At 37.9% G+C, this 16124-nt stretch overlaps 2 pseudogenes; both read right to left on the reverse strand.

Annotated features, from left to right (window-relative positions):
- Positions 1-6719, reverse strand: LOC113169458 (annotated as a pseudogene).
- A 1940-nt stretch (positions 6720-8659) lies between these two features.
- On the reverse strand, positions 8660-11897 carry LOC113170442 (annotated as a pseudogene).
- Between the last annotated feature and the right edge of the window lie 4227 nt (positions 11898-16124).

Here is a 16124-nt window from a genome sequence, read left to right on the forward strand (position 1 = left end):
TTAATAATCCGATCTCACAGGTGTATTGGATGTCTCTTTATCTGTGGTGTCTCTGAGGCTGAAAGCCCCTCTGCTCTGGTGATTCCAGCAGAAAGATCTAGTCAGCACTTTGCTCAATGACTTTCTAAACTTCTCCCCTATCAATACATAGATGACTGGGTTTACACAGCAGTGGGACAGTGCAATGATCTCAGCAAAGCTCATGGCAGTACTAATGTTTCTTGAAGCCTCAAAGGTGTTCAGAATTCCCAACAGCTCCAGAGTCTGAAGGAAAACTGTGACATTGTAGGGAACCCAGCACACCACAAACAAACATACTACAATAAATATCAGCTTCACAGCTTTGTCCTTTTTAGAGTTCCTGGACTTGGACAGCACAATAAGGATTTTCACAAAGCAGAAAATCATGATGGGAAGGCACACAAAGAGACCCACAGTGTTCTCTGTGAAGTTTCGTAGCATCTTCCAAAAAAGCTGACTGTCCTCTGGGTACAGTGGCTGGCACTGGAAGCTGTTGTCATCTGGATCTATCTCCAAGTCGGCAAATGTCACCTGAGGGGTCGCAAGTATGACAGATACAACCCAGATAGTGATGCTAACTATGATCCCTATAGCGACGTGTCCGTGTTCGCATGGCTGCCACAGCATGAACGATGGCCAGGTAACGGTCCACGCTCATGAGAGTCACAAACAAAGTTCCACTGTAGAAACCCAACTGTTCATGTGAGCAGACGAACAATCAGTGTCAGAACCTGAGGCCACACAGGGTGTGAACAATTTCTACATTATGAACATTGTACAGTGTAACAAAACTAATTGTACTATATGTGAAGAAAACTAAAAGCTAATTTTGTTTTGCACTTTGCAGGAAATACATTACTGACAGTAATTATAGTTAAAATATATAAGTAATTAGACATTGCTGGATTGCAAGATTATTTTTAAAGATTATAGAAAAACACCTGATAGACTCCTGTCATCAGTTTGCATGACGCAAGGCTCTGAGAATTGTAGACCCACAGTGGAAGGGATACAGCCAATATGAAGTCAGACAGGGCCAGGTTGAGAAGACATACATCAGTCATAGTTCTCAACTTGATGTGCCGAAGGAGAACCCAGAGAACGATGATATTACCTTTGAAATCAGTTATTAATTACAAATTATTTGGATTTCTTACTGTTTCCAGTGGGAAACAGCAAATGTACAACATGTCTCAAGAGAGTAATGTAGATTTCATTTTGTCCTTTAAGTTTTAGGCTCTTATCAACATACCTAGCAGACCTAGACAACACAGCATGTAGTAAAGAAGTGGTAAGACCAGGAATCCACTGGACCCATCTGGACTGGAATCCTGATTACAGGTGTAATTGTAATCCGTGTAATAGTCCAGATATATTATTGAATCGTTCTCTGTGGTGTTCATGCTGCTGCGTGAGAAGGAACAGAACATTTATGGATTACTTTGATTTAGTTGAAAGAACTAAAGAGAGCTGGTCATGATACTCACATAACCACCTCCCCTAGTAATCATCAGGGTAGTAATAGTAGTATTTAGAAGTATTACAGTTCAGGTGATTCGATTTCCAACTCAAGACAATAGATGGTTCTACTGCACTGCAATCAGACAACTGACATGACCTTTGACATTTTATCCATTATTTAGGAGACTCCAAAAATGGGGGCTTATGTATGAAATTGGCTGTAATTCCTGAAGGTTAATGTCACACTTTTGTCAAACCCCATGAATTAAAGCTGAAAGACTTCACTCACATCTTCTGAGTTTCATTTCAAATTCAATGTGGTGGTGTACAAAAGAGGAAGGCCAAAAAACGTATCACGAGTGCATTATTTATAGAGTGTATTAAAAAGAAAACCTGACCTATTATCTGAAACCTAAACCAGCTGCGGGTGATGCAGATGAAAACATGTAGAAGTTTCACCAAGAGTTAAAAGACACTAGATTAATTCTGTTCTTCATTAAGAATAACAGGAAATGTGTCTCTCAGTGAAGCAGATGATGGCAGCACCTCTATCACAACATTAATGATTAGCACACACTTGTACGTAATGTTTAATGTTCTGTGTGTATATATGTAACAATCTTGTGGTCAGATTTATACAAAACAACAACAACAACGACAAAAAACAGAAGGCTAGCACATATTAAAGCATACAAACATTTCAGGACAGATAAAACTTGTGTACAGCTTATGAAGGCGCAGCTTATAGAAAGCTTTTATATGTTTGGTCAGTTTACATTGGTGTGTTAAGAACCTGGTCACTGAAGACTAACACTGTGCACATATCTTAATATTATGTATGGTGGCCACAACTGTAAAAACTGGATTTTTTATACCTTTTAAGATTGAACCAATATGCCTCTTAAATTAGCCTGGAGCTTGGCAGCAGTGCTGCTGTTTGAAGACTTCAGGAGTACAGGAGTTGCCCCATTGACTTCTTATCTTTACAATATATTTTGTATTAAATGTTGTAACAACAACTGAGCCTCGTAAATGACTGGATTAATGATGACACTAATAGACTATGTCATACTGTGTTTGAAAATGCTGTAGACATATCATATAAGACAGATACAGTAAAAGCATTTGCATGTCAAAGTGAGAAATAAAATAAAGTTACCTGACAGTCCTGGAGAGAAGATAGTTGCTGGTGTTAAGGTCACTTCAAAGACGTTTAGCTTTGTATTACAACATGGGAGAAGTGAGAAATGGTTTGTACACTAAAAACAGAAGTTGGGAGAAGTGCACACACCATTTTATACAGTATATAAATCTCCTCCGCAAGCTTCCAGTCTGTACAGTACTTGTGGGTTTACACATGACAGCTTTACAGTTGCACTCAAAAACTTTTAACCACCATTGCAAATTAGGTGTATTGGCAACATTTACAGACTTTCAGCTGTTTGCAATGAACAAATTGAACAAAAAAAATATTCATATAGCTCAACGCAACTAATGTTAAACGTGTTTCCTTCAAATTTAACACAAAATGAAACTTTTGATGGCACCCTCTCGTTGTTATGGTGATTCCTGAGGAATCTTAGTCCATTCCTCATGGACTATGGCCTCCAGTTCACTAATACATTTGGCTTTGCATCCTGCAACCACCCTTTTCCAAATCCCACTGGATAATTTCTCTGAGGTTCAAGTCAGGTGACTGTGAAGACCAATCAAGAATCCTCCAGGACTTCTTCTTCTTCTTCTGCAACCAAGCCTTGCTGGACTTGTGGACCTGTTGGAAGGTCCAATGACGTCGAAGCTTCAGTTTACACGCAGACAGCATGATGTTTTCTTGTAGAATGTCCTGATACTTGAGTGAATCCACTTTGCTTTCCAGTGCTAGAGGAAGCATAAGCATCACCAAGCCACCACCACGTTTCACTGCACTCTGTTCCTCCAGACATGCTGCTGATCAACAGGCAACAAGTTCCACAGAACAGAATTCCTAAACTTCTGTGGCTTCTCTAAGTGATGTTAAATATGCTGGAGCCAACATATCTTGTACTTTTGGGTCAGTAGTAGTGTCCTTCTGGTAGTCCTGATATGGATATCTTCAGCGTTTAGTCTGCAACTTGCTGTGCAAACGGAAACCTCAGTTCCTGTTGCCACCAAGCCCTCTACATAGACTTGAGGGTTTTCTCTTCCTGTCTCCTCAGAAATCTGGTTGCAGCCCCCAATAACTTCCCTTTTTTGCTACGCCCTGGTGGTGTAGCCACTGTTCCTTTAACTTTGATTTTATGAACTGCAGTTGCAAAGAAACAGTACTTCCCCTATGTTTTTATTTCCTTTTCCCTGTTTACAAAAGGAAATGATCTCTTCTCTTGACTTTTTTGACAATTCTTTGGACTCTTTGGCCATTATTCTAACATGCAGTCAAACATGACACTCAGCAAACCCCAAGCCAGTTCAGGTAGGATGCCCTCGATTTTCTGCATCAGGTGTGCTTGTCATTTGCGAATGTGCTTGCAGGATGCTGCATGCAGGTTTTTGCTCTTCTGCATGAATAAAGTCATTCAGTCAGTGTAGTGACACAGAGTAACAGTTTTCTGAAAATGGCACCATGTAGAGGAAGTCAATTACTTTCTCTGTACAGGGAAATCTTCTGACTAATACCTGAAGGGCTACTTGACATGGGACTGTTGTATTTAAGAGATAATTCTTCATTTTGAGTCAGTCAGTAGCTTAATTGCAGGACCAGATGAACAAACAGTGACATGTTAGTTAGTCGACTGTCGATATATAACACCGGGGTCCTATATATGCTTTACACATTTCTTCTCAAATAACTACAAGTTGCCATGAATGACTGTTGAAAAAGTTTTCAATCATTTCAAGGTTAGAGTCAAGTCAGGAGGATTACAGTAGCTTGTGACATTTTACAAACATAATACACGTACACACACACTCTAACCAAAGACTGTGTTTTTGTTTTTTTTCTCACCTGCTGTGAACAGAATTAAGAAAGAGCATTCAGATTTTTTTTTTTATTTTACTTTATAAAACAAATCAGTTCCAGATATAATTTGATACATATGATGTGTACAAGAAAAGGTTAATACAATTCGTACCATTTTGCAGCTCTAGAACCACCAACCACATTTACAAAACTACACACACTGCTATTTTGTAGTCTCTGAAACTCACTGCAAGCCCACACACACAAACCAGCACTACCACAATGAAACAGTTTGTTCAACATTTTTAATAATCCGATCTCACAGGTGTATTGGATGTCTCTTTATCTGTGGTGTCTCTGAGGCTGAAAGCCCCTCTGCTCTGGTGACTCCAGCAGAACGATCTAGTCAGCACTTTGCTCAATGACTTTCTAAACTTCTCCCCTATCAATGCATAGATGACTGGATTTACACAGCAGTGGGACAGTGCAATGATCTCAGCAAAGCTCATGGCAGTACTAATGTTTCTTGAAGCCTCACAGGTGTTCAGAATTCCCAACAGCTCCAGAGTCTGAAGGAAAACTGTGACATTGTAGGGAACCCAGCACACCACAAACAAACATACTACAATAAATATCAGCTTCACAGCTTTGTCCTTTTTAGAGTTCCTGGACTTGGACAGCACAATAAGGATTTTCACATAGCAGAAAATCATGATGGGAAGGCACACAAAAAGACCCACAGTGTTCTCTGTGAAGTTTCGTAGCATCTTCCAAAAAAGCTGACTGTCCTCTGGGTACAGTGGCTGGCACTGGAAGCTGTTGTCATCTGGATCTATCTCCAAGTCGGCAAATGTCACCTGAGGGGTCGCAAGTATGACAGATACAACCCAGATAGTGGTGCTAACTATGATCCCATAACGACGTGTCCGTTTTCGCATGGCTGCCACAGCATGAACGATGGCCAGGTAACGGTCCACGCTCATGAGAGTCACAAACAAAGTTCCACTGTAGAAACCCAACTGTTCATGTGAGCAGACGAACAATCAGTGTTAGAACATGAGGCCACACAGGGTGTGAACAATTTCTACATTATGAACAGTGTACAGTGTAACAAAACTAATTGTACTATATGTGAAGAAGAACGATAAAGATTATAGAAAAACACCTGATAGACTCCTGTCATCAGTTTGCATGACGCAAGGCTCTGAGAAATGTAGACCCACAGTGGAAGGGATACAGCCAATATGAAGTCAGACAGGGCCAGGTTGAGAAGACATACATCAGTCATAGTTCTCAACTTGATGTGCCGAAGGAGAACCCAGAGAACGATGATATTACCTGTGAAATCAGTTATTAATTACTAATTATTTGGATTTCTTACTGTTTCCAGTGGGAAACAGCAAATGTACAACATGTCTCAAGAGAGTAATGTAGATTTCATTTTGTCCTTTAAGTTTTAGGCTCTTATCAACATACCTAGCAGACCTAGACAACACAGCATGTAGTAAAGAAGTGGTAAGACCAGGAATCCATTGGACCCATCTGGACTGGAATCCTGAATACAGGTGGAATTGTAATCCGTGTAATAGTCCAGATACATTATTGAATCGTTCTCTGTGGTGTTCATGCTGCTGCGTGAGAAGGAACAGAACATTTATGGTTTACTTTGATTTAGTTGAAAGAACCCAGAGTCAGGATGACATTGTACTGTCGCCATACTAATAGAACAATTATCATTCAGAAATTTACAGGTCAATCTTTAAAAATACTTTATATAAATTAGTTACATGGTATGAAGACAGAAGGGAAATTACCTTACACTTCTGAGTTTTCCAAATGCTACAATTTGACCATTTTTCAAAAACCTTTTTGAGTGTTTAAAAGTAGCTTATTCCAAATTTCGGCACCACCTAACCTGAGGCCTTCCGCATAACAAAGTGGAGTGTGAAATTCTATGTTTTAAACTTTATTGGACAGTGGAGTTGTGGTTTTGTCCTTTAAGAGAAACCACTGAAACTTGAATTGGTTCTGGAAGATCTGACTTTAATCTTAATCTCACACCTTCAATTCATTAAGAAATAACAACAAGAGAAACACTGAGAAGTCCAAACCTCCCTGTACTAATTCATGTAGCTTTTCTCAAAAACAGTAATTCACTTTAGCAATAGTCATGAATGCCACAATCTTGCCAACTAAATGAAGGTTTGGCAGAAAATTCTGATCATATGGGACGATCTTTGCTTATGAGCCAAATAAAACCTATTAATTCTTGTCAATGAAAAGCCAACTAGCAAAACCACTAAAATATAGAAATAAAATTACTACCTACATACTTCAGCAACAATGAGATCTTTTCACTCCTGATCCACTTTTCTTGTGATCGTCCTCTCAAGAAACTTTCCTCGACTCACAAATGCCCAATAAACAGAACGAGAAGAGAATAAAGGTTGTTTCTCCTCTTCATTATGATAAACACAGTGTTCCACACCATCATCAGTACTATCATATGTTCCACTATGAACAGTTTGTAGATATAAACTTCAAAAAAGAAGAAATCATCTGAAAAACATTTAAGTCTAAATGTGAGGGATTTCAAAGATATTACTGGATTTTCCTGCCCTTTAAGTTGAACTTTTCAGATCCAATCATCATTTTATGAGTCACCCATGAAAAGCTTCTGTGAAAAACATTTAGAATTTCAGCTGCTACGACTTGAAACTTCTATCCACAAGCCTAAATGGAGACTCGATGCTCGTATTTCTTTTAATAACACAAACCACCTTCTATTGCGACCATAATCAAATTCACGTGATCTACTTTAAACCACATCTCAAACTTTTTTCCTCTCACTATCAACATAAACCAGAACCACCTGCTTTGACACCCATGCCGACCCTCGCTTCCTGTGGCTGACTTTGTTTACACACACACACGTGTGTGTGCATAATCCTCAACTACATGCTTTGTTTGAAGGTGTAGGAGGTGAGAGATATCTAGTAAATAGGGACCAAACATTTAAAAATTCAAATGTTAATGTGCTTACCACAGTCTTTGCCAAAATCAGTGCTCCTGAGTTTGTATGTTCTTGTGTTGCGCCTCAAGCTTGCATGTCATCCCGTCAACTTGTATTGCTCGCTTTTTGTGTCAAATCCTGCTGCACAGCTCATTTCTGGTAACGTGAACTCTGGGTTTTGTTGTTTCCTCTGCATTGTGTCAAACCTGCAAAGAGGTGTCAGCGTGGTTTTCTGAGAAATGTCCCTTTATGTCTTAACATGTGGCAAAAAAAAAAAAAGAACAGGGGAAATGTATTCTAATGAAGCGCTTTTCCTTTGTTCTTTTAGCAATTTACACACCCACTTCTATGTGTTAGACACACATGAACTTACAACATTTGATGCCTCCAGAATTATAGATGATGTTTTAAATTTAAATGTGACTTTCAAGTACTATGTAAAATTACTATATAAATATGCTGGAACGCCAGTATTTTATTTACTTGTCCACTAAAATAAAAATAAGGTACACAGTACTAACAGGCCACAGCACAAATTAATAATTAATTAGCTAATGCTGATTTGTGAATCCTATTAAATTATCTTTATGTTAAAAAGTATCTCTTTTAATTTTCTCAGCTAAACTTGAGACTTGAAATGAAGCAACCTGCCACAGTCACTAGAGTGAAAAAAGCTGAATGAGTCAACTCAGTCTTGCTTATAGAATGAACAACCAGCAGCACACCTACTAGTTTCCAAAATGAAAGTGCAGTGAATACGTTTCTAAGAATGTGGTACATTTCTGATTATTTTAGATAAGGTCTCAATCACACAGTCATGCTGAAAAAGGCAGTCCTTAAAAAAGTCAATGATGCATATGTTGTTGATAAAAGAAGATTTAAAAGGAGAAAACACACAAAAGTTGGTAACCCAGGGTTACAACAGGGTGAAGATGAGGTGAGGGGGTAACACTTTAATAATCTCAACCAAGTAAACCACCACAATAACAAATCATCAACACAATCAATAGCACACAGACCAAAACAAAACGTGTGTGTGTGTGTATATATATATATGTGTGTGTGTGTATATATATATATATATTTATATATATATATGTATGTATATGTGTGTGTGTGTGTGTGTGTGTATATATAGGTATATATATATATATATATATATATATATATATATATATATATATATATATATATATATATATATATATATATATATACACACACACATATATACATATATATGAAGCATTTAATAACATTTGAAAAATATGTGACAATGATGGCTCGAAGATGAGCCAGAATCTGATCCAAATCAACATTCGTAGCAAGTGATAATCTTTGAATATTCAATAAGTTCTACTTAACTCAGTGTTAGTTTCACCATCAGATATTTGACTCATCATCAGACATTTGAACAAAAACATTTTCAACAAGAAAGTGAAAAATTAAAAATTCCATGTTGTTAAAAAGCATTTTGCTTATAAAAAAACAACCGTATTTTCCATGTAGCACGAATGTCTTTACATCAACATCAACAATGAATTTGAAAAAAATAAAACAAAACAAAACACTCATGTTCAAAAAACATCAGGGCCAAATAATGTTGTGGTTACACACTGTGACGAACAAGGGGTTGGACTAAATGTCCTGCTAGGTTTGCTTCAATATCAACAGGAAAAGGAGGAGCATAGCATTTACAAAACAACTGACATCATATGAAGTTTGTTATGGTCAAAACAAAATATCACAGTACAAATGAGCTCCAACAGGTGTAAAGTAAGGCTGTGCAGGTACAAGAAATCAGATTATAGGATTGGTGATGAAAAAAATGTTGAAAGAAGTCTCAAATACAAGAACGCATGAACCATTAACAAGGATGCCATGCAAACGATGTCCATAAAAACACTTGCCTTCCCCCTCCTACATGGCAAAATTAGAGGTGACGTCAGAAGACCTGGACACAATTGAGTTTTTAACGTACGAGCTGTCTGACATATCTCTGGTGGAGGGACGAAGCATCTTAGGCAACCACTTACTCAGTAGGTGCACGGCTCGTTTCATAAACTTTTGGCCAACAAAGGCGTATATGATAGGGTTCAGGCAGCAGTGAGTGTATGCAAAGGTCTCAGTCACTGTTATTGACAGCCTTATATTTTTGTCTAAGCTACATGATCTTGGCAGTTTCTCTTTATTCTGCAAGAATCTCAAGAAGATGGAAATGTTGTATGGGGTCCAGCACAAGAAAAAAACAACCACGATAGCGATGATCAGCTTGACAACACGGTGCTTCTTTGCAGTCCTCATGTTCACCAGTGTGGGGATGATCCTGCAGTAGCAAACTACCATCACAGTAAGGGGAACTTATGAGACCTAATATATTTGTTGCTAAGGGGACGTACGGACGCTCGGCCTCCTCATCCGGGTCATAGCCACAACTCAAGCCGTGCGACTCATTTGTCACTCTAGTGAAGATGAAAGTTGGTAAGGAGACACTGAAACTCAACAGCCACACAACCATGGTTAAGGCAATGCCAACTCTCAAAGTGCGATATCTTCCCACAGTATGAGCGTGTATGATGACAACATAGCGGTCCAGTGTCATGACAATCATGAAGAAGGTGCTGCTGAAAAACCCGGTGTAGTGGCAGCCAGAGACGAAGCGGCACATAAATACTCCAAAGGTCCATTTACTGACCACAGAGTAATGAGTGTAGAAAGGCAGCGTGAGGACGAAGATAAGGTCAGAGACAGCCAGGTTGAAAAGGCAGATGTCTGTCAAGTTGGTCTGGTTGCGGTGCTTCACCAGGACACACACCACCAGGCCATTACCTTAGAGGAGGAAACAACATGGAATCTGTCAGATTACAATGCATCAAACACACACACACACACACACACACACACACACACACAAAGTCATATCTGATGATACTTCTGAGGCATAATGCATTCACTAGCCCCTTACCCCAATCCCGCAACCATCTCAAGTGTCTGCCTCACCCTAAACCTAACCATTCACAAAACCTAATTCTAACCCTAATCTATCTAACCAAAATTGCTCTTTTTGTGAGGCTAAAATGTCCTCACAGGACCAAAATGTCCTCACAGAAATGGTATCTGAACAAAATGTGTCCAGACAAGGAAATAAAGGCATGAGTGAACATAACCTACCTAGGAAGCCGAGGATGAAAACCAAACTGTAGAGAGTGGGCAGGAACACTTGGCCAAACTCCTTCAAATCCACGGTGTCACAAGGGGCGAAGCTTGAGAAGTTTTCATCATAGTATGATGAATAATCAGCCGGCGTGGTGAGGCTGTCATTAGTTTCATTTTCTGCAGACAGACATATTTTTTACAATTTCTACCACAACAACTCATGTTAATTTTTAGGCGACAGTATCATTGTTATATTATAGAAAAAAGCTAATAAGTGGAAAGGTTCTGGTTGCCTGTGATCAATGCTTGCTCACATTTTGAAGACTCAACATGATTATTCAGACTAACCACTGTCTACTATTCGTGCGAAGGTGTTTTAAATGCCATGTAGCGTTATGAGCGTCACAGGAAGTCTTTTCATCTCTTCGCTATATTACACGAAATGAGGTAAACTAGTAGTAGAAGTAAAACCAAATAAATTAGATGTATGCAACTAATATGTATGTATGTATTAATCTTTCTTATAAGAAAACAATAACTATGGACATTTCCACCACTACACTGCAATGATGTGTAATTTAGGTGAACAACCTTCAAAGTCAGCTAAAAATGTAGTTTTTATGCCACCTGCTGGTCATAACAAGTAAATTTACTATCTTGGAAAAAGATTCCCATGTTTACACATACATCAATAAAGGACAGACAAAATAATACCAACATTTAAAAATTGTGATGTAAATAATTGTCATTCATGTCCCTAGTGGTTTCAACTTGGAATAACTGTATCTGGAAGAGATTTCTTTGTATGTTGTATAACAACAAATAGCATCTGGTGTAAAGGGCATTACAACAGTTACACTAAATTTGCCATTTCTTCAAAAAGGATAAAATAATATAATAAGCAATATCATTATTATGAATAAAGTTTCTAATGGAAATACAAAATATATGTGGTACAGCCTGCTGTAACAATTATTTTAATGGAAAATATTCAGAAACATACATATTCTGCCTACATGTTAAAAAAAACATCCCACATGGTCACATAAATGTTTTTGAACGAGCCCACAATACACTGACCTATGAGTTTTGGATATGGAAAAAACAAAACAAAAAAAAAACAAATATATATAGTTGTAAAAATGCAATTTACCTGCCATGGTGAGATTTCACTGAAGCCTTTTCCAGTCAGTTAATAAGTGGCTGGACCTCAGGGCTCTTTTATTCTCCCCTGTCTGGATCTCTATAGGTTTGTTGTTCGCGAATGTATAGTGATGAACTAACTGTCTTATAGTTTGCAGTCCAATAATAATGAAACACTAGAGCAGATGTTGTTTCCTGTACGTCCCCAAATGTGACTGTGAGATCCTTATCTCAAAGCTACAGTTCACACTGCAGACATGAAGACTAACGCGTCAAAAGAAAGTACTACAAAAATGTTAGATGTACACACTTAAATGACGTGACAGCTATTTTTAATGTCATCGCAACAACTGTATTTTATAACCATAAAGACTCATACACAAATTAATTCACAAAAAATAAGCATCAGTATGTTTTCCAACTGATTGTAGTTTTACATGTTCTTTTTTTTAACTTTGTAACACTGACACATACTTGTACTGTGATACAATTAGATAAATAAGCATTCAGTCCAGTAGAATTATTATGATATTAAAGCATCTGGTTCTCAATCAGGGGTGACATGTTCAAAATGCGGTTGTTCTCTGAGTGACGGGCCTTGTATTGTTTGTGCTGTTCAACTTTGTCCTGTTTTAGGTGAAGCTAAATTGAAATGTGTTTGTAATAGTTTCTGCTGTTCTAACTGATATCTTCTTCTTCTTCCTCTTTTTGTTGTTATTTGTATACCCATGCTGTTGACCAGCCATTATCAATCATCTCATAGAACATCCAAAGAGGTTTCTAGGTAAAACTTTACAGTCTGTGAGTGACCCCATGTGGTGAAAAATGATTCAGAGAAAAATTGACCTACATGAATGTCTGGAATCTGTGAAACCTGTTACTTATGAAAACTCATAAATAACAAATGACTGTGTAAATAGTGTAATTGACCGCTGACTGCAACATCCTCCATTTAATGTTAAAAAGAGCATAATTTACTGGTCAGGTTGTATTTTATTTATTACTTTTATTTTTTTATTATTCTCTGTATGTAAGTTCATAGACTTTAGCATGAACAGCAGCCCTATTCTGGATTTTGAAAAGGTCAACATGTATTCTTCTTATTCTTATTATTATAATTATTATTAGTAATAGTAATAGTATTTTATTCTTCTTATTATTAATGACTTATCTCTGCCTATTTCTTTGTCCAAATTTTATTAGTTGCCATATTAGAAACATACTGTATCTGCAGCACAGGCTTCACAATTAACTGGTAATGTAACTTTAGAGTACTAAAACCCTTTCTTTATGCTTTTACTTGTGTGTGGTATGTTTGGTAGTGGGGAAATATTGTCCAGTTGCCAGCAGCAAATTTCACAGTAATAGTGAGTCCTCCAAAGTAGAATAACAAAACAATAGTGCAAATTATAATGATACACATTATTCCAAAAGTAGAATATAATTGTTATTAGGTAGGTAATCTTTATTTTAACAGACAAAAAGTCTTGATCAGAAATATATCTTCTTTTTTTTTCTGTTGTTAGTTTACAGAGCTATTGGTCATGTTAGTGTGAATTTGTTCTACTATCAGTATTACATTCTCCTTCATTATAACATTTTTTGTATTCAACATAGAACAGAGTGTTGGTACCTGAGCCTGATGAGACTGAGCAAATACATTCACATACAAACACTGTCATTATTAATTGATATGCCTTTTTATTATTTTAAGCATCAATATAATATGGAATAATATACATGTAAAATAGAGTATACAGTTGGTCTCAGAACAACCTGCCTACAAAGCAGTACGGTGGTAGCTAAGTGATGCACTGGAGCTGCTTTGCTTTCTCTGGCACTTAAAAATGACAACACATTGGAGCCAAGATACAGTCATTCAAATATCATACTGTCCCACAAGAAAATGTGCTTGTCTGATGAGTCCAAATATGGACAAATACATATTCCAAATAAACATATTTAAATTTATGACAAGTGATGATCTTTGAATGTGCAATAAGTTCTACTTAACTCAGTGTTAGTTTCACCAACTGTGTGGTAAAAGAGCATTTTGCTTAAGATTTCAGAGGCATGAATGTCCTTCAACCAACTTTGCCAATAAACCTGAAAAAAAACACAAATGTCCATAAAAACATTTGCTTTGTTCCTCCTACATGGCGAAATTGGAGGTGACGTCAGAAGACCTGGAAACAACTGAACTTTTCTTGTATGAGCTGTCTGTGCTTCACCAGGACACACACCACCAGGCCATTAACTTAGAGGAGGAAAACACAGTAAAACCCAGTCTTAAAGTTATTATTTTTGTGAGGCTAAAATGTCCTCACAAGACCAAAATGTTCTTACAGCAATGGTATCTGAACAAAATGTGTCCAGACAAGGAAATAAAGGCCTGCATGAACATAACCTACCTAGAAAGCCGAGGATGAAAACCAAACTATAGAGAGTGGGCAGGAACACTTGGCCAAAGTCCTTCAAATCCACGTTGTCACAAGGAGCGAAGGTTGAGAAGTTGTCATAATAGTATGATGAATAATCATACGTGGTGAAGCTGTCATTGGTTTCAAATTCTGCAGACAGACGTATTTTCAAAAATTTCAATTACAACAACTCATCTTAATTTTTAGGCTACAGTATCAGTATTATATTATAGAAAAGAGCTAATAAGGGGAAAGGTTCTGGTTGCCTGTGATCAATGCTTACTCACTTTTTAAACACTCAACATAATTATTCAGACTAACCACTGTCTACTAAATGCCATGTAGCATTATGAGTGTCACAGGAAGTCTCTTCATCTCTTCGTTACATTGGACCAAATGAGGTAAACAAGAAGTAAAACCAAATAAATGAGATATATGCAACTAATATATATATTGTCCCACAGCTACACTTTCATCAACAAAGGATAGACAAAATAATGCCAACATTTAATAAAAATGATGATTTACTTATTTGTCATTCATATCCCAAGTGGTTTCAACTTGGAATAATTTTATCTAGTAGAGGTTTCTTTTTATGTTGTATAACAACAAATAGCATGTGATGTAAAGGACATTACAACTGTTACACTAAATTTGCCATTTATTCAAAAAAGATAAAATAATATAATAAGCACTAAATTACATAAGATATTGTTTTGTCTTATTATGAATAAAATTTCAAATTTAAATACAAAATATATGTGGAACAGCCTACTGTAACAAACCTATTTTGATTTGAATGGAAAATAGGCAGAAACATACATGGTGCTAGAAAAGCATCCCATACGGTCACATAAATATTTTTGAACAAGCCCACAATACACTGACCTATGGATTTTAGATATGGATAAATATATATATATTATATATATATATATATATATATATATATATATATATATATATAAAATATATATATATTAGACCATTCAGTAAACATGCAATTCACCTGCCATGGTGAGATTTCACTGATGCTTTTCCAGTCACTTAATAAGTGGCTGGATCTCAGGGCTCTTTTATTCCCCCCTGTCTGGATCTCTGTAGATGTCATGTACTCAAATGTACATAGAGAAACTAACTGTCTTTTTGCCAACAGTACAATAACATTGAAACACAGTTGTTTCCTGTACCTCTCCACATGTGACTGTTAGATGGTTTCCACAAAGATCAGGGTGTCACTGTTTCGGAGCTTTGGATTTTTCCCAGTTCTTCCTCTCCTTCTCCCTCTCGACTCCACCCACCAGTCGTCGTTAACCTACTTGCTCTCTGGTGACGGTCCAGGGCAGAGTACTTAGACCTGCATGGTGCAGCAGATTATCTGTTTAAATGCCTGGACTCAGCAGGAAGTCCAGAGCTTGTCACGTCCATCACCAATTAGCCATAAAAACCCTCACAGAGAAGGACTTTCTCACGAACTACTCAGAATTCAGACGCCTCAAGGACCTCATCCCGTCCACCCTCAAAATCCCGTGTTCTTTCATCCTTCCACCACAACAGGCCCGATCCAGACTCTTTGGCCTCCCCTGCTGATAGCCGGCCTGCTACTCCCTTAGCCCATCCTACTCATTGTGGTCATGACCTCCCCACTAAGCCAGCTACGCTCCACACACACACACACACACACACACACACACACACACACACACACACACACACACACACACCTTCTCCCCTGACGTCCGTTGCCCTGAGTCCCGAAGAGGCTTGGGACATCTATAACCAGCTGAAAGCCTCGTCAGCCCCAGAACTAGACCTCCGGGTCTCCAGCGAACTTGAGAACTCACCCTACTGGGGAACCCGTCTTTCTCTGCGGCAGGCACCACGCCTGCCAAACGCAGATGCCCACATCCGAGACCCAGAGCTCCCCCGGTCCCCAGCTCTGAATCCTCCTCTGCTCCAGCTCCGGTTCCAGCCG

Source organism: Anabas testudineus, chromosome 16, assembly GCF_900324465.2.
Source record: "Anabas testudineus chromosome 16, fAnaTes1.2, whole genome shotgun sequence".
Taxonomy (NCBI): Eukaryota; Metazoa; Chordata; class Actinopteri; order Anabantiformes; family Anabantidae; genus Anabas; species Anabas testudineus.